The 25,258-nt window shown below is 42.5% G+C and overlaps 31 non-coding genes across 31 annotated transcripts; 13 read left to right on the top strand and 18 right to left on the bottom strand.

Annotated features, from left to right (window-relative positions):
• Positions 1-892: 892 nt before the first annotated feature.
• trnap-cgg (transfer RNA proline (anticodon CGG)) lies at positions 893-964 on the bottom strand. The gene has a single exon. It is a non-coding gene; the product is annotated as a tRNA-Pro (tRNA).
• Positions 965-2,300: 1,336 nt separating this feature from the next.
• On the bottom strand, positions 2,301-2,372 carry trnap-cgg (transfer RNA proline (anticodon CGG)). The gene has a single exon. It is a non-coding gene; the product is annotated as a tRNA-Pro (tRNA).
• A 1,336-nt stretch (positions 2,373-3,708) lies between these two features.
• Positions 3,709-3,780, bottom strand: trnap-cgg (transfer RNA proline (anticodon CGG)). The gene has a single exon. It is a non-coding gene; the product is annotated as a tRNA-Pro (tRNA).
• Positions 3,781-4,771: 991 nt separating this feature from the next.
• trnag-ucc (transfer RNA glycine (anticodon UCC)) lies at positions 4,772-4,843 on the top strand. The gene has a single exon. It is a non-coding gene; the product is annotated as a tRNA-Gly (tRNA).
• Positions 4,844-5,116: 273 nt separating this feature from the next.
• Positions 5,117-5,188, bottom strand: trnap-cgg (transfer RNA proline (anticodon CGG)). Its single transcript has one exon. It is a non-coding gene; the product is annotated as a tRNA-Pro (tRNA).
• Positions 5,189-6,180: 992 nt separating this feature from the next.
• On the top strand, positions 6,181-6,252 carry trnag-ucc (transfer RNA glycine (anticodon UCC)). Its single transcript has one exon. It is a non-coding gene; the product is annotated as a tRNA-Gly (tRNA).
• A 273-nt stretch (positions 6,253-6,525) lies between these two features.
• On the bottom strand, positions 6,526-6,597 carry trnap-cgg (transfer RNA proline (anticodon CGG)). The gene has a single exon. It is a non-coding gene; the product is annotated as a tRNA-Pro (tRNA).
• Positions 6,598-7,589: 992 nt separating this feature from the next.
• Positions 7,590-7,661, top strand: trnag-ucc (transfer RNA glycine (anticodon UCC)). The gene has a single exon. It is a non-coding gene; the product is annotated as a tRNA-Gly (tRNA).
• Positions 7,662-7,934: 273 nt separating this feature from the next.
• trnap-cgg (transfer RNA proline (anticodon CGG)) lies at positions 7,935-8,006 on the bottom strand. Its single transcript has one exon. It is a non-coding gene; the product is annotated as a tRNA-Pro (tRNA).
• A 992-nt stretch (positions 8,007-8,998) lies between these two features.
• trnag-ucc (transfer RNA glycine (anticodon UCC)) lies at positions 8,999-9,070 on the top strand. The gene has a single exon. It is a non-coding gene; the product is annotated as a tRNA-Gly (tRNA).
• A 273-nt stretch (positions 9,071-9,343) lies between these two features.
• trnap-cgg (transfer RNA proline (anticodon CGG)) lies at positions 9,344-9,415 on the bottom strand. Its single transcript has one exon. It is a non-coding gene; the product is annotated as a tRNA-Pro (tRNA).
• A 992-nt stretch (positions 9,416-10,407) lies between these two features.
• On the top strand, positions 10,408-10,479 carry trnag-ucc (transfer RNA glycine (anticodon UCC)). Its single transcript has one exon. It is a non-coding gene; the product is annotated as a tRNA-Gly (tRNA).
• A 273-nt stretch (positions 10,480-10,752) lies between these two features.
• On the bottom strand, positions 10,753-10,824 carry trnap-cgg (transfer RNA proline (anticodon CGG)). Its single transcript has one exon. It is a non-coding gene; the product is annotated as a tRNA-Pro (tRNA).
• Positions 10,825-11,816: 992 nt separating this feature from the next.
• Positions 11,817-11,888, top strand: trnag-ucc (transfer RNA glycine (anticodon UCC)). The gene has a single exon. It is a non-coding gene; the product is annotated as a tRNA-Gly (tRNA).
• A 273-nt stretch (positions 11,889-12,161) lies between these two features.
• On the bottom strand, positions 12,162-12,233 carry trnap-cgg (transfer RNA proline (anticodon CGG)). Its single transcript has one exon. It is a non-coding gene; the product is annotated as a tRNA-Pro (tRNA).
• A 992-nt stretch (positions 12,234-13,225) lies between these two features.
• trnag-ucc (transfer RNA glycine (anticodon UCC)) lies at positions 13,226-13,297 on the top strand. The gene has a single exon. It is a non-coding gene; the product is annotated as a tRNA-Gly (tRNA).
• Positions 13,298-13,570: 273 nt separating this feature from the next.
• On the bottom strand, positions 13,571-13,642 carry trnap-cgg (transfer RNA proline (anticodon CGG)). The gene has a single exon. It is a non-coding gene; the product is annotated as a tRNA-Pro (tRNA).
• A 992-nt stretch (positions 13,643-14,634) lies between these two features.
• On the top strand, positions 14,635-14,706 carry trnag-ucc (transfer RNA glycine (anticodon UCC)). The gene has a single exon. It is a non-coding gene; the product is annotated as a tRNA-Gly (tRNA).
• Positions 14,707-14,979: 273 nt separating this feature from the next.
• On the bottom strand, positions 14,980-15,051 carry trnap-cgg (transfer RNA proline (anticodon CGG)). Its single transcript has one exon. It is a non-coding gene; the product is annotated as a tRNA-Pro (tRNA).
• A 992-nt stretch (positions 15,052-16,043) lies between these two features.
• trnag-ucc (transfer RNA glycine (anticodon UCC)) lies at positions 16,044-16,115 on the top strand. The gene has a single exon. It is a non-coding gene; the product is annotated as a tRNA-Gly (tRNA).
• Positions 16,116-16,388: 273 nt separating this feature from the next.
• Positions 16,389-16,460, bottom strand: trnap-cgg (transfer RNA proline (anticodon CGG)). Its single transcript has one exon. It is a non-coding gene; the product is annotated as a tRNA-Pro (tRNA).
• Positions 16,461-17,451: 991 nt separating this feature from the next.
• On the top strand, positions 17,452-17,523 carry trnag-ucc (transfer RNA glycine (anticodon UCC)). The gene has a single exon. It is a non-coding gene; the product is annotated as a tRNA-Gly (tRNA).
• Positions 17,524-17,796: 273 nt separating this feature from the next.
• On the bottom strand, positions 17,797-17,868 carry trnap-cgg (transfer RNA proline (anticodon CGG)). Its single transcript has one exon. It is a non-coding gene; the product is annotated as a tRNA-Pro (tRNA).
• Positions 17,869-18,859: 991 nt separating this feature from the next.
• Positions 18,860-18,931, top strand: trnag-ucc (transfer RNA glycine (anticodon UCC)). Its single transcript has one exon. It is a non-coding gene; the product is annotated as a tRNA-Gly (tRNA).
• Positions 18,932-19,204: 273 nt separating this feature from the next.
• On the bottom strand, positions 19,205-19,276 carry trnap-cgg (transfer RNA proline (anticodon CGG)). Its single transcript has one exon. It is a non-coding gene; the product is annotated as a tRNA-Pro (tRNA).
• A 991-nt stretch (positions 19,277-20,267) lies between these two features.
• trnag-ucc (transfer RNA glycine (anticodon UCC)) lies at positions 20,268-20,339 on the top strand. The gene has a single exon. It is a non-coding gene; the product is annotated as a tRNA-Gly (tRNA).
• Positions 20,340-20,612: 273 nt separating this feature from the next.
• Positions 20,613-20,684, bottom strand: trnap-cgg (transfer RNA proline (anticodon CGG)). Its single transcript has one exon. It is a non-coding gene; the product is annotated as a tRNA-Pro (tRNA).
• Positions 20,685-22,021: 1,337 nt separating this feature from the next.
• trnap-cgg (transfer RNA proline (anticodon CGG)) lies at positions 22,022-22,093 on the bottom strand. Its single transcript has one exon. It is a non-coding gene; the product is annotated as a tRNA-Pro (tRNA).
• Positions 22,094-23,430: 1,337 nt separating this feature from the next.
• trnap-cgg (transfer RNA proline (anticodon CGG)) lies at positions 23,431-23,502 on the bottom strand. Its single transcript has one exon. It is a non-coding gene; the product is annotated as a tRNA-Pro (tRNA).
• A 992-nt stretch (positions 23,503-24,494) lies between these two features.
• trnag-ucc (transfer RNA glycine (anticodon UCC)) lies at positions 24,495-24,566 on the top strand. Its single transcript has one exon. It is a non-coding gene; the product is annotated as a tRNA-Gly (tRNA).
• Positions 24,567-24,839: 273 nt separating this feature from the next.
• On the bottom strand, positions 24,840-24,911 carry trnap-cgg (transfer RNA proline (anticodon CGG)). Its single transcript has one exon. It is a non-coding gene; the product is annotated as a tRNA-Pro (tRNA).
• Positions 24,912-25,258: the final 347 nt, after the last annotated feature.

The raw sequence follows: 25,258 nt of genomic DNA, 5'->3' as shown, positions 1-25,258 counted from the left end.
CCATAACTGTTTATGTTACACCTCCACATCTGCAATGAAAGGTGGTGGAGCTAGAGAGGTGTTAGTCAAACCATGAGACATACCTATAATCGGTCCTCTCACAAAACAATTGTAGCTTCTGAACCGTTTGACCTACAACATCGTATGACCACTCCCTGGAAAGGGGAGACCCTCACGAACACGGTGGTGTTCTCAATTCGTCTCTACGTCCCCCACAAGTGTCAGGGGACTCGTCTGAAGTCGGAACCCTTTATGTGCCAACTTCTGTTTGTAGAATCCCAAATCTTTGGCCTCCAAACTAATGTGACCCCACTTGTCACAATGTTCTCAGTTTTGCCCTACGTTCCCCACAAGTGTCACGGGACTAATCTGATGGTAACAGGTACTGATTAAAACAATTGATTTTTTAACCAGGGACCTCTCTCACCCTAAGCCATAATAGTACAACTATACCAACGATCCGTTTGGTCAAAGAATTTTCACTTTCCACAAAAATGACGGTCAGGATATGAATCGATGTCTCCATGTTGCTTCAGAGCTTCAAATAGCATTGGTGGTATAGTGGTGAGCATAGCTGCCTTCCAAGCAGTTGACCCGGGTTTGATTCCCAGCCAATGCAGAGCATGAGATATTGGCTAGTTTTAGGGGCTGGGTGTCATTTCAAGTGTATTACATTGGAATCAATGTCCTTGTTCGTGGAAGTCAGATTTGCTCTTACTTCTTGCAGGTTTTCTAAATGTAGTGTGTTATTGAGCCAACTAGTGAATATCACAATAGATATGGAGTCCATCGCCTAAACCATTCAGCCACCTCGTCCTGCGCCCAAGAGGTGGCTGTTTGCAACCAGTGGCCAGAGATTTGCCTGTCTGAGCTTGTTAAAAGATCTGCAAAAGGGCTCATCCGGGATTTGAACCCGGGACCTCTCGCACCCGAAGCGAGAATCATACCCCTAGACCAACGAGCCTTACACAAGAATAAAATTGTTTTTCTTTCTGCGGCAATGACAATGAGGATATCAATTGTTCTTGTCCATGGTGCTTGGAAAGATTGAACCTCATGTGAGTGTTTGTGCTATACTTTTGAGCATAGCAGTCTTCCAAACTGTTGACCAGGCTTCAGTTCAAATCTTTTGTATTTCATCTGCTGTGTCTTTCACACTCTGTCTTCTTAAGCCGCGACAGCAAACTGATGATGAGTGTTGACAAATGAATATTGAGCAAATGAGGTCAATTAATATTTTAAAAGAGAAAATGAAAAAATAAAACTTCAAAAAGAATGGAGCTCATTTATTTTGAGTCAATTGATGCATCAGTACGTGAATCAAAGTAAACGAACGTAAAAAATACCCATTCAAATCGATCAGTTTTCAACTAGAGAGATTGAAACGCGTCGTATCTGTCTCAAGCCTCCATAACTGTTTATGTTACACCTCCACATCTGCAATGAAAGGTGGTGGAGCTAGAGAGGTGTTAGTCAAACCATGAGACATACCTATAATCGGTCCTCTCACAAAACAATTGTAGCTTCTGAACCGTTTGACCTACAACATCGTATGACCACTCCCTGGAAAGGGGAGACCCTCACGAACACGGTGGTGTTCTCAATTCGTCTCTACGTCCCCCACAAGTGTCAGGGGACTCGTCTGAAGTCGGAACCCTTTATGTGCCAACTTCTGTTTGTAGAATCCCAAATCTTTGGCCTCCAAACTAATGTGACCCCACTTGTCACAATGTTCTCAGTTTTGCCCTACGTTCCCCACAAGTGTCACGGGACTAATCTGATGGTAACAGGTACTGATTAAAACAATTGATTTTTTAACCAGGGACCTCTCTCACCCTAAGCCATAATAGTACAACTATACCAACGATCCGTTTGGTCAAAGAATTTTCACTTTCCACAAAAATGACGGTCAGGATATGAATCGATGTCTCCATGTTGCTTCAGAGCTTCAAATAGCATTGGTGGTATAGTGGTGAGCATAGCTGCCTTCCAAGCAGTTCACCCGGGTTTGATTCCCAGCCAATGCAGAGCATGAGATATTGGCTAGTTTTAGGGGCTGGGTGTCATTTCAAGTGTATTACATTGGAATCAATGTCCTTGTTCGTGGAAGTCAGATTTGCTCTTACTTCTTGCAGGTTTTCTAAATGTAGTGTGTTATTGAGCCAACTAGTGAATATCACAATAGATATGGAGTCCATCGCCTAAACCATTCAGCCACCTCGTCCTGCGCCCAAGAGGTGGCTGTTTGCAACCAGTGGCCAGAGATTTGCCTGTCTGAGCTTGTTAAAAGATCTGCAAAAGGGCTCATCCGGGATTTGAACCCGGGACCTCTCGCACCCGAAGCGAGAATCATACCCCTAGACCAACGAGCCTTACACAAGAATAAAATTGTTTTTCTTTCTGCGGCAATGACAATGAGGATATCAATTGTTCTTGTCCATGGTGCTTGGAAAGATTGAACCTCATGTGAGTGTTTGTGCTATACTTTTGAGCATAGCAGTCTTCCAAACTGTTGACCAGGCTTCAGTTCAAATCTTTTGTATTTCATCTGCTGTGTCTTTCACACTCTGTCTTCTTAAGCCGCGACAGCAAACTGATGATGAGTGTTGACAAATGAATATTGAGCAAATGAGGTCAATTAATATTTTAAAAGAGAAAATGAAAAAATAAAACTTCAAAAAGAATGGAGCTCATTTATTTTGAGTCAATTGATGCATCAGTACGTGAATCAAAGTAAACGAACGTAAAAAATACCCATTCAAATCGATCAGTTTTCAACTAGAGAGATTGAAACGCGTCGTATCTGTCTCAAGCCTCCATAACTGTTTATGTTACACCTCCACATCTGCAATGAAAGGTGGTGGAGCTAGAGAGGTGTTAGTCAAACCATGAGACATACCTATAATCGGTCCTCTCACAAAACAATTGTAGCTTCTGAACCGTTTGACCTACAACATCGTATGACCACTCCCTGGAAAGGGGAGACCCTCACGAACACGGTGGTGTTCTCAATTCGTCTCTACGTCCCCCACAAGTGTCAGGGGACTCGTCTGAAGTCGGAACCCTTTATGTGCCAACTTCTGTTTGTAGAATCCCAAATCTTTGGCCTCCAAACTAATGTGACCCCACTTGTCACAATGTTCTCAGTTTTGCCCTACGTTCCCCACAAGTGTCACGGGACTAATCTGATGGTAACAGGTACTGATTAAAACAATTGATTTTTTAACCAGGGACCTCTCTCACCCTAAGCCATAATAGTACAACTATACCAACGATCCGTTTGGTCAAAGAATTTTCACTTTCCACAAAAATGACGGTCAGGATATGAATCGATGTCTCCATGTTGCTTCAGAGCTTCAAATAGCATTGGTGGTATAGTGGTGAGCATAGCTGCCTTCCAAGCAGTTCACCCGGGTTTGATTCCCAGCCAATGCAGAGCATGAGATATTGGCTAGTTTTAGGGGCTGGGTGTCATTTCAAGTGTATTACATTGGAATCAATGTCCTTGTTCGTGGAAGTCAGATTTGCTCTTACTTCTTGCAGGTTTTCTAAATGTAGTGTGTTATTGAGCCAACTAGTGAATATCACAATAGATATGGAGTCCATCGCCTAAACCATTCAGCCACCTCGTCCTGCGCCCAAGAGGTGGCTGTTTGCAACCAGTGGCCAGAGATTTGCCTGTCTGAGCTTGTTAAAAGATCTGCAAAAGGGCTCATCCGGGATTTGAACCCGGGACCTCTCGCACCCGAAGCGAGAATCATACCCCTAGACCAACGAGCCTTACACAAGAATAAAATTGTTTTTCTTTCTGCGGCAATGACAATGAGGATATCAATTGTTCTTGTCCATGGTGCTTGGAAAGATTGAACCTCATGTGAGTGTTTGTGCTATACTTTTGAGCATAGCAGTCTTCCAAACTGTTGACCAGGCTTCAGTTCAAATCTTTTGTATTTCATCTGCTGTGTCTTTCACACTCTGTCTTCTTAAGCCGCGACAGCAAACTGATGATGAGTGTTGACAAATGAATATTGAGCAAATGAGGTCAATTAATATTTTAAAAGAGAAAATGAAAAAATAAAACTTCAAAAAGAATGGAGCTCATTTATTTTGAGTCAATTGATGCATCAGTACGTGAATCAAAGTAAACGAACGTAAAAAATACCCATTCAAATCGATCAGTTTTCAACTAGAGAGATTGAAACGCGTCGTATCTGTCTCAAGCCTCCATAACTGTTTATGTTACACCTCCACATCTGCAATGAAAGGTGGTGGAGCTAGAGAGGTGTTAGTCAAACCATGAGACATACCTATAATCGGTCCTCTCACAAAACAATTGTAGCTTCTGAACCGTTTGACCTACAACATCGTATGACCACTCCCTGGAAAGGGGAGACCCTCACGAACACGGTGGTGTTCTCAATTCGTCTCTACGTCCCCCACAAGTGTCAGGGGACTCGTCTGAAGTCGGAACCCTTTATGTGGCAACTTCTGTTTGTAGAATCCCAAATCTTTGGCCTCCAAACTAATGTGACCCCACTTGTCACAATGTTCTCAGTTTTGCCCTACGTTCCCCACAAGTGTCACGGGACTAATCTGATGGTAACAGGTACTGATTAAAACAATTGATTTTTTAACCAGGGACCTCTCTCACCCTAAGCCATAATAGTACAACTATACCAACGATCCGTTTGGTCAAAGAATTTTCACTTTCCACAAAAATGACGGTCAGGATATGAATCGATGTCTCCATGTTGCTTCAGAGCTTCAAATAGCATTGGTGGTATAGTGGTGAGCATAGCTGCCTTCCAAGCAGTTGACCTGGGTTTGATTCCCAGCCAATGCAGAGCATGAGATATTGGCTAGTTTTAGGGGCTGGGTGTCATTTCAAGTGTATTACATTGGAATCAATGTCCTTGTTCGTGGAAGTCAGATTTGCTCTTACTTTTTGCAGGTTTTCTAAATGTAGTGTGTTATTGAGCCAACTAGTGAATATCACAACAGATATGGAGTCCATCGCCTAAACCATTCAGCCACCTCGTCCTGCGCCCAAGAGGTGGCTGTTTGCAACCAGTGGCCAGAGATTTGCCTGTCTGAGCTTGTTAAAAGATCTGCAAAAGGGCTCATCCGGGATTTGAACCCGGGACCTCTCGCACCCGAAGCGAGAATCATACCCCTAGACCAACGAGCCTTACACAAGAATAAAATTGTTTTTCTTTCTGCGGCAATGACAATGAGGATATCAATTGTTCTTGTCCATGGTGCTTGGAAAGATTGAACCTCATGTGAGTGTTTGTGCTATACTTTTGAGCATAGCAGTCTTCCAAACTGTTGACCAGGCTTCAGTTCAAATCTTTTGTATTTCATCTGCTGTGTCTTTCACACTCTGTCTTCTTAAGCCGCGACAGCAAACTGATGATGAGTGTTGACAAATGAATATTGAGCAAATGAGGTCAATTAATATTTTAAAAGAGAAAATGAAAAAATAAAACTTCAAAAAGAATGGAGCTCATTTATTTTGAGTCAATTGATGCATCAGTACGTGAATCAAAGTAAACGAACGTAAAAAATACCCATTCAAATCGATCAGTTTTCAACTAGAGAGATTGAAACGCGTCGTATCTGTCTCAAGCCTCCATAACTGTTTATGTTACACCTCCACATCTGCAATGAAAGGTGGTGGAGCTAGAGAGGTGTTAGTCAAACCATGAGACATACCTATAATCGGTCCTCTCACAAAAACAATTGTAGCTTCTGAACCGTTTGACCTACAACATCGTATGACCACTCCCTGGAAAGGGGAGACCCTCACGAACACGGTGGTGTTCTCAATTCGTCTCTACGTCCCCCACAAGTGTCAGGGGACTCGTCTGAAGTCGGAACCCTTTATGTGCCAACTTCTGTTTGTAGAATCCCAAATCTTTGGCCTCCAAACTAATGTGACCCCACTTGTCACAATGTTCTCAGTTTTGCCCTACGTTCCCCACAAGTGTCACGGGACTAATCTGATGGTAACAGGTACTGATTAAAACAATTGATTTTTTAACCAGGGACCTCTCTCACCCTAAGCCATAATAGTACAACTATACCAACGATCCGTTTGGTCAAAGAATTTTCACTTTCCACAAAAATGACGGTCAGGATATGAATCGATGTCTCCATGTTGCTTCAGAGCTTCAAATAGCATTGGTGGTATAGTGGTGAGCATAGCTGCCTTCCAAGCAGTTGACCTGGGTTTGATTCCCAGCCAATGCAGAGCATGAGATATTGGCTAGTTTTAGGGGCTGGGTGTCATTTCAAGTGTATTACATTGGAATCAATGTCCTTGTTCGTGGAAGTCAGATTTGCTCTTACTTTTTGCAGGTTTTCTAAATGTAGTGTGTTATTGAGCCAACTAGTGAATATCACAACAGATATGGAGTCCATCGCCTAAACCATTCAGCCACCTCGTCCTGCGCCCAAGAGGTGGCTGTTTGCAACCAGTGGCCAGAGATTTGCCTGTCTGAGCTTGTTAAAAGATCTGCAAAAGGGCTCATCCGGGATTTGAACCCGGGACCTCTCGCACCCGAAGCGAGAATCATACCCCTAGACCAACGAGCCTTACACAAGAATAAAATTGTTTTTCTTTCTGCGGCAATGACAATGAGGATATCAATTGTTCTTGTCCATGGTGCTTGGAAAGATTGAACCTCATGTGAGTGTTTGTGCTATACTTTTGAGCATAGCAGTCTTCCAAACTGTTGACCAGGCTTCAGTTCAAATCTTTTGTATTTCATCTGCTGTGTCTTTCACACTCTGTCTTCTTAAGCCGCGACAGCAAACTGATGATGAGTGTTGACAAATGAATATTGAGCAAATGAGGTCAATTAATATTTTAAAAGAGAAAATGAAAAAATAAAACTTCAAAAAGAATGGAGCTCATTTATTTTGAGTCAATTGATGCATCAGTACGTGAATCAAAGTAAACGAACGTAAAAAATACCCATTCAAATCGATCAGTTTTCAACTAGAGAGATTGAAACGCGTCGTATCTGTCTCAAGCCTCCATAACTGTTTATGTTACACCTCCACATCTGCAATGAAAGGTGGTGGAGCTAGAGAGGTGTTAGTCAAACCATGAGACATACCTATAATCGGTCCTCTCACAAAAACAATTGTAGCTTCTGAACCGTTTGACCTACAACATCGTATGACCACTCCCTGGAAAGGGGAGACCCTCACGAACACGGTGGTGTTCTCAATTCGTCTCTACGTCCCCCACAAGTGTCAGGGGACTCGTCTGAAGTCGGAACCCTTTATGTGCCAACTTCTGTTTGTAGAATCCCAAATCTTTGGCCTCCAAACTAATGTGACCCCACTTGTCACAATGTTCTCAGTTTTGCCCTACGTTCCCCACAAGTGTCACGGGACTAATCTGATGGTAACAGGTACTGATTAAAACAATTGATTTTTTAACCAGGGACCTCTCTCACCCTAAGCCATAATAGTACAACTATACCAACGATCCGTTTGGTCAAAGAATTTTCACTTTCCACAAAAATGACGGTCAGGATATGAATCGATGTCTCCATGTTGCTTCAGTGCTTCAAATAGCATTGGTGGTATAGTGGTGAGCATAGCTGCCTTCCAAGCAGTTGACCTGGGTTTGATTCCCAGCCAATGCAGAGCATGAGATATTGGCTAGTTTTAGGGGCTGGGTGTCATTTCAAGTGTATTACATTGGAATCAATGTCCTTGTTCGTGGAAGTCAGATTTGCTCTTACTTTTTGCAGGTTTTCTAAATGTAGTGTGTTATTGAGCCAACTAGTGAATATCACAACAGATATGGAGTCCATCGCCTAAACCATTCAGCCACCTCGTCCTGCGCCCAAGAGGTGGCTGTTTGCAACCAGTGGCCAGAGATTTGCCTGTCTGAGCTTGTTAAAAGATCTGCAAAAGGGCTCATCCGGGATTTGAACCCGGGACCTCTCGCACCCGAAGCGAGAATCATACCCTTAGACCAACGAGCCTTACACAAGAAGAAAATTGTTTTTCTTTCTGCGGCAATGACAATGAGGATATCAATTGTTCTTGTCCATGGTGCTTGGAAAGATTGAACCTCATGTGAGTGTTTGTGCTATACTTTTGAGCATAGCAGTCTTCCAAACTGTTGACCAGGCTTCAGTTCAAATCTTTTGTATTTCATCTGCTGTGTCTTTCACACTCTGTCTTCTTAAGCCGCGACAGCAAACTGATGATGAGTGTTGACAAATGAATATTGAGCAAATGAGGTCAATTAATATTTTAAAAGAGAAAATGAAAAAATAAAACTTCAAAAAGAATGGAGCTCATTTATTTTGAGTCAATTGATGCATCAGTACGTGAATCAAAGTAAACGAACGTAAAAAATACCCATTCAAATCGATCAGTTTTCAACTAGAGAGATTGAAACGCGTCGTATCTGTCTCAAGCCTCCATAACTGTTTATGTTACACCTCCACATCTGCAATGAAAGGTGGTGGAGCTAGAGAGGTGTTAGTCAAACCATGAGACATACCTATAATCGGTCCTCTCACAAAAACAATTGTAGCTTCTGAACCGTTTGACCTACAACATCGTATGACCACTCCCTGGAAAGGGGAGACCCTCACGAACACGGTGGTGTTCTCAATTCGTCTCTACGTCCCCCACAAGTGTCAGGGGACTCGTCTGAAGTCGGAACCCTTTATGTGCCAACTTCTGTTTGTAGAATCCCAAATCTTTGGCCTCCAAACTAATGTGACCCCACTTGTCACAATGTTCTCAGTTTTGCCCTACGTTCCCCACAAGTGTCACGGGACTAATCTGATGGTAACAGGTACTGATTAAAACAATTGATTTTTTAACCAGGGACCTCTCTCACCCTAAGCCATAATAGTACAACTATACCAACGATCCGTTTGGTCAAAGAATTTTCACTTTCCACAAAAATAACGGTCAGGATATGAATCGATGTCTCCATGTTGCTTCAGTGCTTCAAATAGCATTGGTGGTATAGTGGTGAGCATAGCTGCCTTCCAAGCAGTTGACCTGGGTTTGATTCCCAGCCAATGCAGAGCATGAGATATTGGCTAGTTTTAGGGGCTGGGTGTCATTTCAAGTGTATTACATTGGAATCAATGTCCTTGTTCGTGGAAGTCAGATTTGCTCTTACTTTTTGCAGGTTTTCTAAATGTAGTGTGTTATTGAGCCAACTAGTGAATATCACAACAGATATGGAGTCCATCGCCTAAACCATTCAGCCACCTCGTCCTGCGCCCAAGAGGTGGCTGTTTGCAACCAGTGGCCAGAGATTTGCCTGTCTGAGCTTGTTAAAAGATCTGCAAAAGGGCTCATCCGGGATTTGAACCCGGGACCTCTCGCACCCGAAGCGAGAATCATACCCTTAGACCAACGAGCCTTACACAAGAAGAAAATTGTTTTTCTTTCTGCGGCAATGACAATGAGGATATCAATTGTTCTTGTCCATGGTGCTTGGAAAGATTGAACCTCATGTGAGTGTTTGTGCTATACTTTTGAGCATAGCAGTCTTCCAAACTGTTGACCAGGCTTCAGTTCAAATCTTTTGTATTTCATCTGCTGTGTCTTTCACACTCTGTCTTCTTAAGCCGCGACAGCAAACTGATGATGAGTGTTGACAAATGAATATTGAGCAAATGAGGTCAATTAATATTTTAAAAGAGAAAATGAAAAAATAAAACTTCAAAAAGAATGGAGCTCATTTATTTTGAGTCAATTGATGCATCAGTACGTGAATCAAAGTAAACGAACGTAAAAAATACCCATTCAAATCGATCAGTTTTCAACTAGAGAGATTGAAACGCGTCGTATCTGTCTCAAGCCTCCATAACTGTTTATGTTACACCTCCACATCTGCAATGAAAGGTGGTGGAGCTAGAGAGGTGTTAGTCAAACCATGAGACATACCTATAATCGGTCCTCTCACAAAAACAATTGTAGCTTCTGAACCGTTTGACCTACAACATCGTATGACCACTCCCTGGAAAGGGGAGACCCTCACGAACACGGTGGTGTTCTCAATTCGTCTCTACGTCCCCCACAAGTGTCAGGGGACTCGTCTGAAGTCGGAACCCTTTATGTGCCAACTTCTGTTTGTAGAATCCCAAATCTTTGGCCTCCAAACTAATGTGACCCCACTTGTCACAATGTTCTCAGTTTTGCCCTACGTTCCCCACAAGTGTCACGGGACTAATCTGATGGTAACAGGTACTGATTAAAACAATTGATTTTTTAACCAGGGACCTCTCTCACCCTAAGCCATAATAGTACAACTATACCAACGATCCGTTTGGTCAAAGAATTTTCACTTTCCACAAAAATGACGGTCAGGATATGAATCGATGTCTCCATGTTGCTTCAGAGCTTCAAATAGCATTGGTGGTATAGTGGTGAGCATAGCTGCCTTCCAAGCAGTTGACCTGGGTTTGATTCCCAGCCAATGCAGAGCATGAGATATTGGCTAGTTTTAGGGGCTGGGTGTCATTTCAAGTGTATTACATTGGAATCAATGTCCTTGTTCGTGGAAGTCAGATTTGCTCTTACTTTTTGCAGGTTTTCTAAATGTAGTGTGTTATTGAGCCAACTAGTGAATATCACAACAGATATGGAGTCCATCGCCTAAACCATTCAGCCACCTCGTCCTGCGCCCAAGAGGTGGCTGTTTGCAACCAGTGGCCAGAGATTTGCCTGTCTGAGCTTGTTAAAAGATCTGCAAAAGGGCTCATCCGGGATTTGAACCCGGGACCTCTCGCACCCGAAGCGAGAATCATACCCCTAGACCAACGAGCCTTACACAAGAATAAAATTGTTTTTCTTTCTGCGGCAATGACAATGAGGATATCAATTGTTCTTGTCCATGGTGCTTGGAAAGATTGAACCTCATGTGAGTGTTTGTGCTATACTTTTGAGCATAGCAGTCTTCCAAACTGTTGACCAGGCTTCAGTTCAAATCTTTTGTATTTCATCTGCTGTGTCTTTCACACTCTGTCTTCTTAAGCCGCGACAGCAAACTGATGATGAGTGTTGACAAATGAATATTGAGCAAATGAGGTCAATTAATATTTTAAAAGAGAAAATGAAAAAATAAAACTTCAAAAAGAATGGAGCTCATTTATTTTGAGTCAATTGATGCATCAGTACGTGAATCAAAGTAAACGAACGTAAAAAATACCCATTCAAATCGATCAGTTTTCAACTAGAGAGATTGAAACGCGTCGTATCTGTCTCAAGCCTCCATAACTGTTTATGTTACACCTCCACATCTGCAATGAAAGGTGGTGGAGCTAGAGAGGTGTTAGTCAAACCATGAGACATACCTATAATCGGTCCTCTCACAAAAACAATTGTAGCTTCTGAACCGTTTGACCTACAACATCGTATGACCACTCCCTGGAAAGGGGAGACCCTCACGAACACGGTGGTGTTCTCAATTCGTCTCTACGTCCCCCACAAGTGTCAGGGGACTCGTCTGAAGTCGGAACCCTTTATGTGCCAACTTCTGTTTGTAGAATCCCAAATCTTTGGCCTCCAAACTAATGTGACCCCACTTGTCACAATGTTCTCAGTTTTGCCCTACGTTCCCCACAAGTGTCACGGGACTAATCTGATGGTAACAGGTACTGATTAAAACAATTGATTTTTTAACCAGGGACCTCTCTCACCCTAAGCCATAATAGTACAACTATACCAACGATCCGTTTGGTCAAAGAATTTTCACTTTCCACAAAAATGACGGTCAGGATATGAATCGATGTCTCCATGTTGCTTCAGTGCTTCAAATAGCATTGGTGGTATAGTGGTGAGCATAGCTGCCTTCCAAGCAGTTGACCTGGGTTTGATTCCCAGCCAATGCAGAGCATGAGATATTGGCTAGTTTTAGGGGCTGGGTGTCATTTCAAGTGTATTACATTGGAATCAATGTCCTTGTTCGTGGAAGTCAGATTTGCTCTTACTTTTTGCAGGTTTTCTAAATGTAGTGTGTTATTGAGCCAACTAGTGAATATCACAACAGATATGGAGTCCATCGCCTAAACCATTCAGCCACCTCGTCCTGCGCCCAAGAGGTGGCTGTTTGCAACCAGTGGCCAGAGATTTGCCTGTCTGAGCTTGTTAAAAGATCTGCAAAAGGGCTCATCCGGGATTTGAACCCGGGACCTCTCGCACCCGAAGCGAGAATCATACCCTTAGACCAACGAGCCTTACACAAGAAGAAAATTGTTTTTCTTTCTGCGGCAATGACAATGAGGATATCAATTGTTCTTGTCCATGGTGCTTGGAAAGATTGAACCTCATGTGAGTGTTTGTGCTATACTTTTGAGCATAGCAGTCTTCCAAACTGTTGACCAGGCTTCAGTTCAAATCTTTTGTATTTCATCTGCTGTGTCTTTCACACTCTGTCTTCTTAAGCCGCGACAGCAAACTGATGATGAGTGTTGACAAATGAATATTGAGCAAATGAGGTCAATTAATATTTTAAAAGAGAAAATGAAAAAATAAAACTTCAAAAAGAATGGAGCTCATTTATTTTGAGTCAATTGATGCATCAGTACGTGAATCAAAGTAAACGAACGTAAAAAATACCCATTCAAATCGATCAGTTTTCAACTAGAGAGATTGAAACGCGTCGTATCTGTCTCAAGCCTCCATAACTGTTTATGTTACACCTCCACATCTGCAATGAAAGGTGGTGGAGCTAGAGAGGTGTTAGTCAAACCATGAGACATACCTATAATCGGTCCTCTCACAAAAACAATTGTAGCTTCTGAACCGTTTGACCTACAACATCGTATGACCACTCCCTGGAAAGGGGAGACCCTCACGAACACGGTGGTGTTCTCAATTCGTCTCTACGTCCCCCACAAGTGTCAGGGGACTCGTCTGAAGTCGGAACCCTTTATGTGCCAACTTCTGTTTGTAGAATCCCAAATCTTTGGCCTCCAAACTAATGTGACCCCACTTGTCACAATGTTCTCAGTTTTGCCCTACGTTCCCCACAAGTGTCACGGGACTAATCTGATGGTAACAGGTACTGATTAAAACAATTGATTTTTTAACCAGGGACCTCTCTCACCCTAAGCCATAATAGTACAACTATACCAACGATCCGTTTGGTCAAAGAATTTTCACTTTCCACAAAAATGACGGTCAGGATATGAATCGATGTCTCCATGTTGCTTCAGAGCTTCAAATAGCATTGGTGGTATAGTGGTGAGCATAGCTGCCTTCCAAGCAGTTGACCTGGGTTTGATTCCCAGCCAATGCAGAGCATGAGATATTGGCTAGTTTTAGGGGCTGGGTGTCATTTCAAGTGTATTACATTGGAATCAATGTCCTTGTTCGTGGAAGTCAGATTTGCTCTTACTTTTTGCAGGTTTTCTAAATGTAGTGTGTTATTGAGCCAACTAGTGAATATCACAACAGATATGGAGTCCATCGCCTAAACCATTCAGCCACCTCGTCCTGCGCCCAAGAGGTGGCTGTTTGCAACCAGTGGCCAGAGATTTGCCTGTCTGAGCTTGTTAAAAGATCTGCAAAAGGGCTCATCCGGGATTTGAACCCGGGACCTCTCGCACCCGAAGCGAGAATCATACCCCTAGACCAACGAGCCTTACACAAGAATAAAATTGTTTTTCTTTCTGCGGCAATGACAATGAGGATATCAATTGTTCTTGTCCATGGTGCTTGGAAAGATTGAACCTCATGTGAGTGTTTGTGCTATACTTTTGAGCGTAGCAGTCTTCCAAACTGTTGACCAGGCTTCAGTTCAAATCTTTTGTATTTCATCTGCTGTGTCTTTCACACTCTGTCTTCTTAAGCCGCGACAGCAAACTGATGATGAGTGTTGACAAATGAATATTGAGCAAATGAGGTCAATTAATATTTTAAAAGAGAAAATGAAAAAATAAAACTTCAAAAAGAATGGAGCTCATTTATTTTGAGTCAATTGATGCATCAGTACGTGAATCAAAGTAAACGAACGTAAAAAATACCCATTCAAATCGATCAGTTTTCAACTAGAGAGATTGAAACGCGTCGTATCTGTCTCAAGCCTCCATAACTGTTTATGTTACACCTCCACATCTGCAATGAAAGGTGGTGGAGCTAGAGAGGTGTTAGTCAAACCATGAGACATACCTATAATCGGTCCTCTCACAAAAACAATTGTAGCTTCTGAACCGTTTGACCTACAACATCGTATGACCACTCCCTGGAAAGGGGAGACCCTCATGAACACGGTGGTGTTCTCAATTCGTCTCTACGTCCCCCACAAGTGTCAGGGGACTCGTCTGAAGTCGGAACCCTTTATGTGCCAACTTCTGTTTGTAGAATCCCAAATCTTTGGCCTCCAAACTAATGTGACCCCACTTGTCACAATGTTCTCAGTTTTGCCCTACGTTCCCCACAAGTGTCACGGGACTAATCTGATGGTAACAGGTACTGATTAAAACAATTGATTTTTTAACCAGGGACCTCTCTCACCCTAAGCCATAATAGTACAACTATACCAACGATCCGTTTGGTCAAAGAATTTTCACTTTCCACAAAAATGACGGTCAGGATATGAATCGATGTCTCCATGTTGCTTCAGTGCTTCAAATAGCATTGGTGGTATAGTGGTGAGCATAGCTGCCTTCCAAGCAGTTGACCTGGGTTTGATTCCCAGCCAATGCAGAGCATGAGATATTGGCTAGTTTTAGGGGCTGGGTGTCATTTCAAGTGTATTACATTGGAATCAATGTCCTTGTTCGTGGAAGTCAGATTTGCTCTTACTTTTTGCAGGTTTTCTAAATGTAGTGTGTTATTGAGCCAACTAGTGAATATCACAACAGATATGGAGTCCATCGCCTAAACCATTCAGCCACCTCGTCCTGCGCCCAAGAGGTGGCTGTTTGCAACCAGTGGCCAGAGATTTGCCTGTCTGAGCTTGTTAAAAGATCTGCAAAAGGGCTCATCCGGGATTTGAACCCGGGACCTCTCGCACCCGAAGCGAGAATCATACCCTTAGACCAACGAGCCTTACACAAGAAGAAAATTGTTTTTCTTTCTGCGGCAATGACAATGAGGATATCAATTGTTCTTGTCCATGGTGCTTGGAAAGATTGAACCTCATGTGAGTGTTTGTGCTATACTTTTGAGCATAGCAGTCTTCCAAACTGTTGACCAGGCTTCAGTTCAAATCTTTTGTATTTCATCTGCTGTGTCTTTCACACTCTGTCTTCTTAAGCCGCGACAGCAAACTGATGATGAGTGTTGACAAATGAATATTGAGCAAATGAGGTCAATTAATATTTTAAAAGAGAAAATGAAAAAATAAAACTTCAAAAAGAATGGAGCTCATTTATTTTGAGTCAATTGATGCATCAGTACGTGAATCAAAGTAAACGAACGTAAAAAATACCCATTCAAATCGATCAGTTTTCAACTAGAGAGATTGAAACGCGTCGTATCTGTCTCAAGCCTCCATAACTGTTTATGTTACACCTCCACATCTGCAATGAAAGGTGGTGGAGCTAGAGAGGTGTTAGTCAAACCATGAGACATACCTATAATCGGTCCTCTCACAAAAACAATTGTAGCTTCTGAACCGTTTGACCTACAACATCGTATGACCACTCCCTGGAAAGGGGAGACCCTCACGAACACGGTGGTGTTCTCAATTCGTCTCTACGTCCCCCACAAGTGTCAGGGGACTCGTCTGAAGTCGGAACCCTTTATGTGCCAACTTCTGTTTGTAGAATCCCAAATCTTTGGCCTCCAAACTAATGTGACCCCACTTGTCACAATGTTCTCAGTTTTGCCCTACGTTCCCCACAAGTGTCACGGGACTAATCTGATGGTAACAGGTACTGATTAAAACAATTGATTTTTTAACCAGGGACCTCTCTCACCCTAAGCCATAATAGTACAACTATACCAACGATCCGTTTGGTCAAAGAATTTTCACTTTCCACAAAAATGACGGTCAGGATATGAATCGATGTCTCCATGTTGCTTCAGAGCTTCAAATAGCATTGGTGGTATAGTGGTGAGCATAGCTGCCTTCCAAGCAGTTGACCTGGGTTTGATTCCCAGCCAATGCAGAGCATGAGATATTGGCTAGTTTTAGGGGCTGGGTGTCATTTCAAGTGTATTACATTGGAATCAATGTCCTTGTTCGTGGAAGTCAGATTTGCTCTTACTTTTTGCAGGTTTTCTAAATGTAGTGTGTTATTGAGCCAACTAGTGAATATCACAACAGATATGGAGTCCATCGCCTAAACCATTCAGCCACCTCGTCCTGCGCCCAAGAGGTGGCTGTTTGCAACCAGTGGCCAGAGATTTGCCTGTCTGAGCTTGTTAAAAGATCTGCAAAAGGGCTCATCCGGGATTTGAACCCGGGACCTCTCGCACCCGAAGCGAGAATCATACCCCTAGACCAACGAGCCTTACACAAGAATAAAATTGTTTTTCTTTCTGCGGCAATGACAATGAGGATATCAATTGTTCTTGTCCATGGTGCTTGGAAAGATTGAACCTCATGTGAGTGTTTGTGCTATACTTTTGAGCATAGCAGTCTTCCAAACTGTTGACCAGGCTTCAGTTCAAATCTTTTGTATTTCATCTGCTGTGTCTTTCACACTCTGTCTTCTTAAGCCGCGACAGCAAACTGATGATGAGTGTTGACAAATGAATATTGAGCAAATGAGGTCAATTAATATTTTAAAAGAGAAAATGAAAAAATAAAACTTCAAAAAGAATGGAGCTCATTTATTTTGAGTCAATTGATGCATCAGTACGTGAATCAAAGTAAACGAACGTAAAAAATACCCATTCAAATCGATCAGTTTTCAACTAGAGAGATTGAAACGCGTCGTATCTGTCTCAAGCCTCCATAACTGTTTATGTTACACCTCCACATCTGCAATGAAAGGTGGTGGAGCTAGAGAGGTGTTAGTCAAACCATGAGACATACCTATAATCGGTCCTCTCACAAAACAATTGTAGCTTCTGAACCGTTTGACCTACAACATCGTATGACCACTCCCTGGAAAGGGGAGACCCTCACGAACACGGTGGTGTTCTCAATTCGTCTCTACGTCCCCCACAAGTGTCAGGGGACTCGTCTGAAGTCGGAACCCTTTATGTGCCAACTTCTGTTTGTAGAATCCCAAATCTTTGGCCTCCAAACTAATGTGACCCCACTTGTCACAATGTTCTCAGTTTTGCCCTACGTTCCCCACAAGTGTCACGGGACTAATCTGATGGTAACAGGTACTGATTAAAACAATTGATTTTTTAACCAGGGACCTCTCTCACCCTAAGCCATAATAGTACAACTATACCAACGATCCGTTTGGTCAAAGAATTTTCACTTTCCACAAAAATGACGGTCAGGATATGAATCGATGTCTCCATTTTGCTTCAGAGCTTCAAATTGCATTGGTGGTATAGTGGTGAGCATAGCTGCCTTCCAAGCAGTTGACCTGGGTTTGATTCCCAGCCAATGCAGAGCATGAGATATTGGCTAGTTTTAGGGGCTGGGTGTCATTTCAAGTGTATTACATTGGAATCAATGTCCTTGTTCGTGGAAGTCAGATTTGCTCTTACTTTTTGCAGGTTTTCTAAATGTAGTGTGTTATTGAGCCAACTAGTGAATATCACAACAGATATGGAGTCCATCGCCTAAACCATTCAGCCACCTCGTCCTGCGCCCAAGAGGTGGCTGTTTGCAACCAGTGGCCAGAGATTTGCCTGTCTGAGCTTGTTAAAAGATCTGCAAAAGGGCTCATCCGGGATTTGAACCCGGGACCTCTCGCACCCGAAGCGAGAATCATACCCCTAGACCAACGAGCCTTACACAAGAATAAAATTGTTTTTCTTTCTGCGGCAATGACAATGAGGATATCAATTGTTCTTGTCCATGGTGCTTGGAAAGATTGAACCTCATGTGAGTGTTTGTGCTATACTTTTGAGCATAGCAGTCTTCCAAACTGTTGACCAGGCTTCAGTTCAAATCTTTTGTATTTCATCTGCTGTGTCTTTCACACTCTGTCTTCTTAAGCCGCGACAGCAAACTGATGATGAGTGTTGACAAATGAATATTGAGCAAATGAGGTCAATTAATATTTTAAAAGAGAAAATGAAAAAATAAAACTTCAAAAAGAATGGAGCTCATTTATTTTGAGTCAATTGATGCATCAGTACGTGAATCAAAGTAAACGAACGTAAAAAATACCCATTCAAATCGATCAGTTTTCAACTAGAGAGATTGAAACGCGTCGTATCTGTCTCAAGCCTCCATAACTGTTTATGTTACACCTCCACATCTGCAATGAAAGGTGGTGGAGCTAGAGAGGTGTTAGTCAAACCATGAGACATACCTATAATCGGTCCTCTCACAAAACAATTGTAGCTTCTGAACCGTTTGACCTACAACATCGTATGACCACTCCCTGGAAAGGGGAGACCCTCACGAACACGGTGGTGTTCTCAATTCGTCTCTACGTCCCCCACAAGTGTCAGGGGACTCGTCTGAAGTCGGAACCCTTTATGTGCCAACTTCTGTTTGTAGAATCCCAAATCTTTGGCCTCCAAACTAATGTGACCCCACTTGTCACAATGTTCTCAGTTTTGCCCTACGTTCCCCACAAGTGTCACGGGACTAATCTGATGGTAACAGGTACTGATTAAAACAATTGATTTTTTAACCAGGGACCTCTCTCACCCTAAGCCATAATAGTACAACTATACCAACGATCCGTTTGGTCAAAGAATTTTCACTTTCCACAAAAATGACGGTCAGGATATGAATCGATGTCTCCATTTTGCTTCAGAGCTTCAAATTGCATTGGTGGTATAGTGGTGAGCATAGCTGCCTTCCAAGCAGTTGACCTGGGTTTGATTCCCAGCCAATGCAGAGCATGAGATATTGGCTAGTTTTAGGGGCTGGGTGTCATTTCAAGTGTATTACATTGGAATCAATGTCCTTGTTCGTGGAAGTCAGATTTGCTCTTACTTTTTGCAGGTTTTCTAAATGTAGTGTGTTATTGAGCCAACTAGTGAATATCACAACAGATATGGAGTCCATCGCCTAAACCATTCAGCCACCTCGTCCTGCGCCCAAGAGGTGGCTGTTTGCAACCAGTGGCCAGAGATTTGCCTGTCTGAGCTTGTTAAAAGATCTGCAAAAGGGCTCATCCGGGATTTGAACCCGGGACCTCTCGCACCCGAAGCGAGAATCATACCCCTAGACCAACGAGCCTTACACAAGAATAAAATTGTTTTTCTTTCTGCGGCAATGACAATGAGGATATCAATTGTTCTTGTCCATGGTGCTTGGAAAGATTGAACCTCATGTGAGTGTTTGTGCTATACTTTTGAGCATAGCAGTCTTCCAAACTGTTGACCAGGCTTCAGTTCAAATCTTTTGTATTTCATCTGCTGTGTCTTTCACACTCTGTCTTCTTAAGCCGCGACAGCAAACTGATGATGAGTGTTGACAAATGAATATTGAGCAAATGAGGTCAATTAATATTTTAAAAGAGAAAATGAAAAAATAAAACTTCAAAAAGAATGGAGCTCATTTATTTTGAGTCAATTGATGCATCAGTACGTGAATCAAAGTAAACGAACGTAAAAAATACCCATTCAAATCGATCAGTTTTCAACTAGAGAGATTGAAACGCGTCGTATCTGTCTCAAGCCTCCATAACTGTTTATGTTACACCTCCACATCTGCAATGAAAGGTGGTGGAGCTAGAGAGGTGTTAGTCAAACCATGAGACATACCTATAATCGGTCCTCTCACAAAACAATTGTAGCTTCTGAACCGTTTGACCTACAACATCGTATGACCACTCCCTGGAAAGGGGAGACCCTCACGAACACGGTGGTGTTCTCAATTCGTCTCTACGTCCCCCACAAGTGTCAGGGGACTCGTCTGAAGTCGGAACCCTTTATGTGCCAACTTCTGTTTGTAGAATCCCAAATCTTTGGCCTCCAAACTAATGTGACCCCACTTGTCACAATGTTCTCAGTTTTGCCCTACGTTCCCCACAAGTGTCACGGGACTAATCTGATGGTAACAGGTACTGATTAAAACAATTGATTTTTTAACCAGGGACCTCTCTCACCCTAAGCCATAATAGTACAACTATACCAACGATCCGTTTGGTCAAAGAATTTTCACTTTCCACAAAAATGACGGTCAGGATATGAATCGATGTCTCCATTTTGCTTCAGAGCTTCAAATTGCATTGGTGGTATAGTGGTGAGCATAGCTGCCTTCCAAGCAGTTGACCTGGGTTTGATTCCCAGCCAATGCAGAGCATGAGATATTGGCTAGTTTTAGGGGCTGGGTGTCATTTCAAGTGTATTACATTGGAATCAATGTCCTTGTTCGTGGAAGTCAGATTTGCTCTTACTTTTTGCAGGTTTTCTAAATGTAGTGTGTTATTGAGCCAACTAGTGAATATCACAACAGATATGGAGTCCATCGCCTAAACCATTCAGCCACCTTGTCCTGCGCCCAAGAGGTGGCTGTTTGCAACCAGTGGCCAGAGATTTGCCTGTCTGAGCTTGTTAAAAGATCTGCAAAAGGGCTCATCCGGGATTTGAACCCGGGACCTCTCGCACCCGAAGCGAGAATCATACCCCTAGACCAACGAGCCTTACACAAGAATAAAATTGTTTTTCTTTCTGCGGCAATGACAATGAGGATATCAATTGTTCTTGTCCATGGTGCTTGGAAAGATTGAACCTCATGTGAGTGTTTGTGCTATACTTTTGAGCATAGCAGTCTTCCAAACTGTTGACCAGGCTTCAGTTCAAATCTTTTGTATTTCATCTGCTGTGTCTTTCACACTCTGTCTTCTTAAGCCGCGACAGCAAACTGATGATGAGTGTTGACAAATGAATATTGAGCAAATGAGGTCAATTAATATTTTAAAAGAGAAAATGAAAAAATAAAACTTCAAAAAGAATGGAGCTCATTTATTTTGAGTCAATTGATGCATCAGTACGTGAATCAAAGTAAACGAACGTAAAAAATACCCATTCAAATCGATCAGTTTTCAACTAGAGAGATTGAAACGCGTCGTATCTGTCTCAAGCCTCCATAACTGTTTATGTTACACCTCCACATCTGCAATGAAAGGTGGTGGAGCTAGAGAGGTGTTAGTCAAACCATGAGACATACCTATAATCGGTCCTCTCACAAAAACAATTGTAGCTTCTGAACCGTTTGACCTACAACATCGTATGACCACTCCCTGGAAAGGGGAGACCCTCACGAACACGGTGGTGTTCTCAATTCGTCTCTACGTCCCCCACAAGTGTCAGGGGACTCGTCTGAAGTCGGAACCCTTTATGTGCCAACTTCTGTTTGTAGAATCCCAAATCTTTGGCCTCCAAACTAATGTGACCCCACTTGTCACAATGTTCTCAGTTTTGCCCTACGTTCCCCACAAGTGTCACGGGACTAATCTGAAGGTAACAGGTACTGATTAAAATAATTGATTTTTTAACCAGGGACCTCTCTCACCCTAAGCCATAATAGTACAACTATACCAACGATCCATTTGGTCAAAGAATTTTCACTTTCCACAAAAATGACGGTCAGGATATGAATCGATGTCTCCATGTTGCTTCAGAGATTCAAATAGCATTGGTGGTATAGTGGTGAGCATAGCTGCCTTCCAAGCAGTTGACCCGGGTTTGATTCCCAGCCAATGCAGAGCATGAGATATTGGCTAGTTTTAGGGGCTGGGTGTCATTTCAAGTGTATTACATTGGAATCAATGTCCTTGTTCGTGGAAGTCAGATTTGCTCTTACTTTTTGCAGGTTTTCTAAATGTAGTGTGTTATTGAGCCAACTAGTGAATATCACAATAGATATGGAGTCCATCGCCTAAACCATTCAGCCACCTCGTCCTGCGCCCAAGAGGTGGCTGTTTGCAACCAGTGGCCAGAGATTTGCCTGTCTGAGCTTGTTAAAAGATCTGCAAAAGGGCTCATCCGGGATTTGAACCCGGGACCTCTCGCACCCGAAGCGAGAATCATACCCCTAGACCAACGAGCCTTACACAAGAATAAAATTGTTTTTCTTTCTGCGGCAATGACAATGAGGATATCAATTGTTCTTGTCCATGGTGCTTGGAAAGATTGAACCTCATGTGAGTGTTTGTGCTATACTTTTGAGCATAGCAGTCTTCCAAACTGTTGACCAGGCTTCAGTTCAAATCTTTTGTATTTCATCTGCTGTGTCTTTCACACTCTGTCTTCTTAAGCCGCGACAGCAAACTGATGATGAGTGTTGACAAATGAATATTGAGCAAATGAGGTCAATTAATATTTTAAAAGAGAAAATGAAAAAATAAAACTTCAAAAAGAATGGAGCTCATTTATTTTGAGTCAATTGATGCATCAGTACGTGAATCAAAGTAAACGAACGTAAAAAATACCCATTCAAATCGATCAGTTTTCAACTAGAGAGATTGAAACGCGTCGTATCTGTCTCAAGCCTCCATAACTGTTTATGTTACACCTCCACATCTGCAATGAAAGGTGGTGGAGCTAGAGAGGTGTTAGTCAAACCATGAGACATACCTATAATCGGTCCTCTCACAAAAACAATTGTAGCTTCTGAACCGTTTGACCTACAACATCGTATGACCACTCCCTGGAAAGGGGAGACCCTCACGAACACGGTGGTGTTCTCAATTCGTCTCTACGTCCCCCACAAGTGTCAGGGGACTCGTCTGAAGTCGGAACCCTTTATGTGCCAACTTCTGTTTGTAGAATCCCAAATCTTTGGCCTCCAAACTAATGTGACCCCACTTGTCACAATGTTCTCAGTTTTGCCCTACGTTCCCCACAAGTGTCACGGGACTAATCTGAAGGTAACAGGTACTGATTAAAATAATTGATTTTTTAACCAGGGACCTCTCTCACCCTAAGCCATAATAGTACAACTATACCAACGATCCATTTGGTCAAAGAATTTTCACTTTCCACAAAAATGACGGTCAGGATATGAATCGATGTCTCCATGTTGCTTCAGAGATTCAAATAGCATTGGTGGTATAGTGGTGAGCATAGCTGCCTTCCAAGCAGTTGACCCGGGTTTGATTCCCAGCCAATGCAGAGCATGAGATATTGGCTAGTTTTAGGGGCTGGGTGTCATTTCAAGTGTATTACATTGGAATCAATGTCCTTGTTCGTGGAAGTCAGATTTGCTCTTACTTTTTGCAGGTTTTCTAAATGTAGTGTGTTATTGAGCCAACTAGTGAATATCACAATAGATATGGAGTCCATCGCCTAAACCATTCAGCCACCTCGTCCTGCGCCCAAGAGGTGGCTGTTTGCAACCAGTGGCCAGAGATTTGCCTGTCTGAGCTTGTTAAAAGATCTGCAAAAGGGCTCATCCGGGATTTGAACCCGGGACCTCTCGCACCCGAAGCGAGAATCATACCCCTAGACCAACGAGCCTTACACAAGAATAAAATTGTTTTTCTTTCTGCGGCAATGACAATGAGGATATCAATTGTTCTTGTCCATGGTGCTTGGAAAGATTGAACCTCATGTGAGTGTTTGTGCTATACTTTTGAGCATAGCAGTCTTCCAAACTGTTGACCAGGCTTCAGTTCAAATCTTTTGTATTTCATCTGCTGTGTCTTTCACACTCTGTCTTCTTAAGCCGCGACAGCAAACTGATGATGAGTGTTGACAAATGAATATTGAGCAAATGAGGTCAATTAATATTTTAAAAGAGAAAATGAAAAAATAAAACTTCAAAAAGAATGGAGCTCATTTATTTTGAGTCAATTGATGCATCAGTACGTGAATCAAAGTAAACGAACGTAAAAAATACCCATTCAAATCGATCAGTTTTCAACTAGAGAGATTGAAACGCGTCGTATCTGTCTCAAGCCTCCATAACTGTTTATGTTACACCTCCACATCTGCAATGAAAGGTGGTGGAGCTAGAGAGGTGTTAGTCAAACCATGAGACATACCTATAATCGGTCCTCTCACAAAAACAATTGTAGCTTCTGAACCGTTTGACCTACAACATCGTATGACCACTCCCTGGAAAGGGGAGACCCTCACGAACACGGTGGTGTTCTCAATTCGTCTCTACGTCCCCCACAAGTGTCAGGGGACTCGTCTGAAGTCGGAACCCTTTATGTGCCAACTTCTGTTTGTAGAATCCCAAATCTTTGGCCTCCAAACTAATGTGACCCCACTTGTCACAATGTTCTCAGTTTTGCCCTACGTTCCCCACAAGTGTCACGGGACTAATCTGATGGTAACAGGTACTGATTAAAACAATTGATTTTTTAACCAGGGACCTCTCTCACCCTAAGCCATAATAGTACAACTATACCAACGATCCGTTTGGTCAAAGAATTTTCACTTTCCACAAAAATGACGGTCAGGATATGAATCGATGTCTCCATGTTGCTTCAGTGCTTCAAATAGCATTGGTGGTATAGTGGTGAGCATAGCTGCCTTCCAAGCAGTTGACCTGGGTTTGATTCCCAGCCAATGCAGAGCATGAGATATTGGCTAGTTTTAGGGGCTGGGTGTCATTTCAAGTGTATTACATTGGAATCAATGTCCTTGTTCGTGGAAGTCAGATTTGCTCTTACTTTTTGCAGGTTTTCTAAATGTAGTGTGTTATTGAGCCAACTAGTGAATATCACAACAGATATGGAGTCCATCGCCTAAACCATTCAGCCACCTCGTCCTGCGCCCAAGAGGTGGCTGTTTGCAACCAGTGGCCAGAGATTTGCCTGTCTGAGCTTGTTAAAAGATCTGCAAAAGGGCTCATCCGGGATTTGAACCCGGGACCTCTCGCACCCGAAGCGAGAATCATACCCTTAGACCAACGAGCCTTACACAAGAAGAAAATTGTTTTTCTTTCTGCGGCAATGACAATGAGGATATCAATTGTTCTTGTCCATGGTGCTTGGAAAGATTGAACCTCATGTGAGTGTTTGTGCTATACTTTTGAGCATAGCAGTCTTCCAAACTGTTGACCAGGCTTCAGTTCAAATCTTTTGTATTTCATCTGCTGTGTCTTTCACACTCTGTCTTCTTAAGCCGCGACAGCAAACTGATGATGAGTGTTGACAAATGAATATTGAGCAAATGAGGTCAATTAATATTTTAAAAGAGAAAATGAAAAAATAAAACTTCAAAAAGAATGGAGCTCATTTATTTTGAGTCAATTGATGCATCA

This window comes from Salmo salar, chromosome 22 (genome assembly GCF_965601325.2).
Source record: "Salmo salar chromosome 22, fSalSal1, whole genome shotgun sequence".
NCBI classification, from domain to species: domain Eukaryota; kingdom Metazoa; phylum Chordata; class Actinopteri; order Salmoniformes; family Salmonidae; genus Salmo; species Salmo salar.
This window is presented reverse-complemented; position numbering and strand designations above follow the sequence as displayed.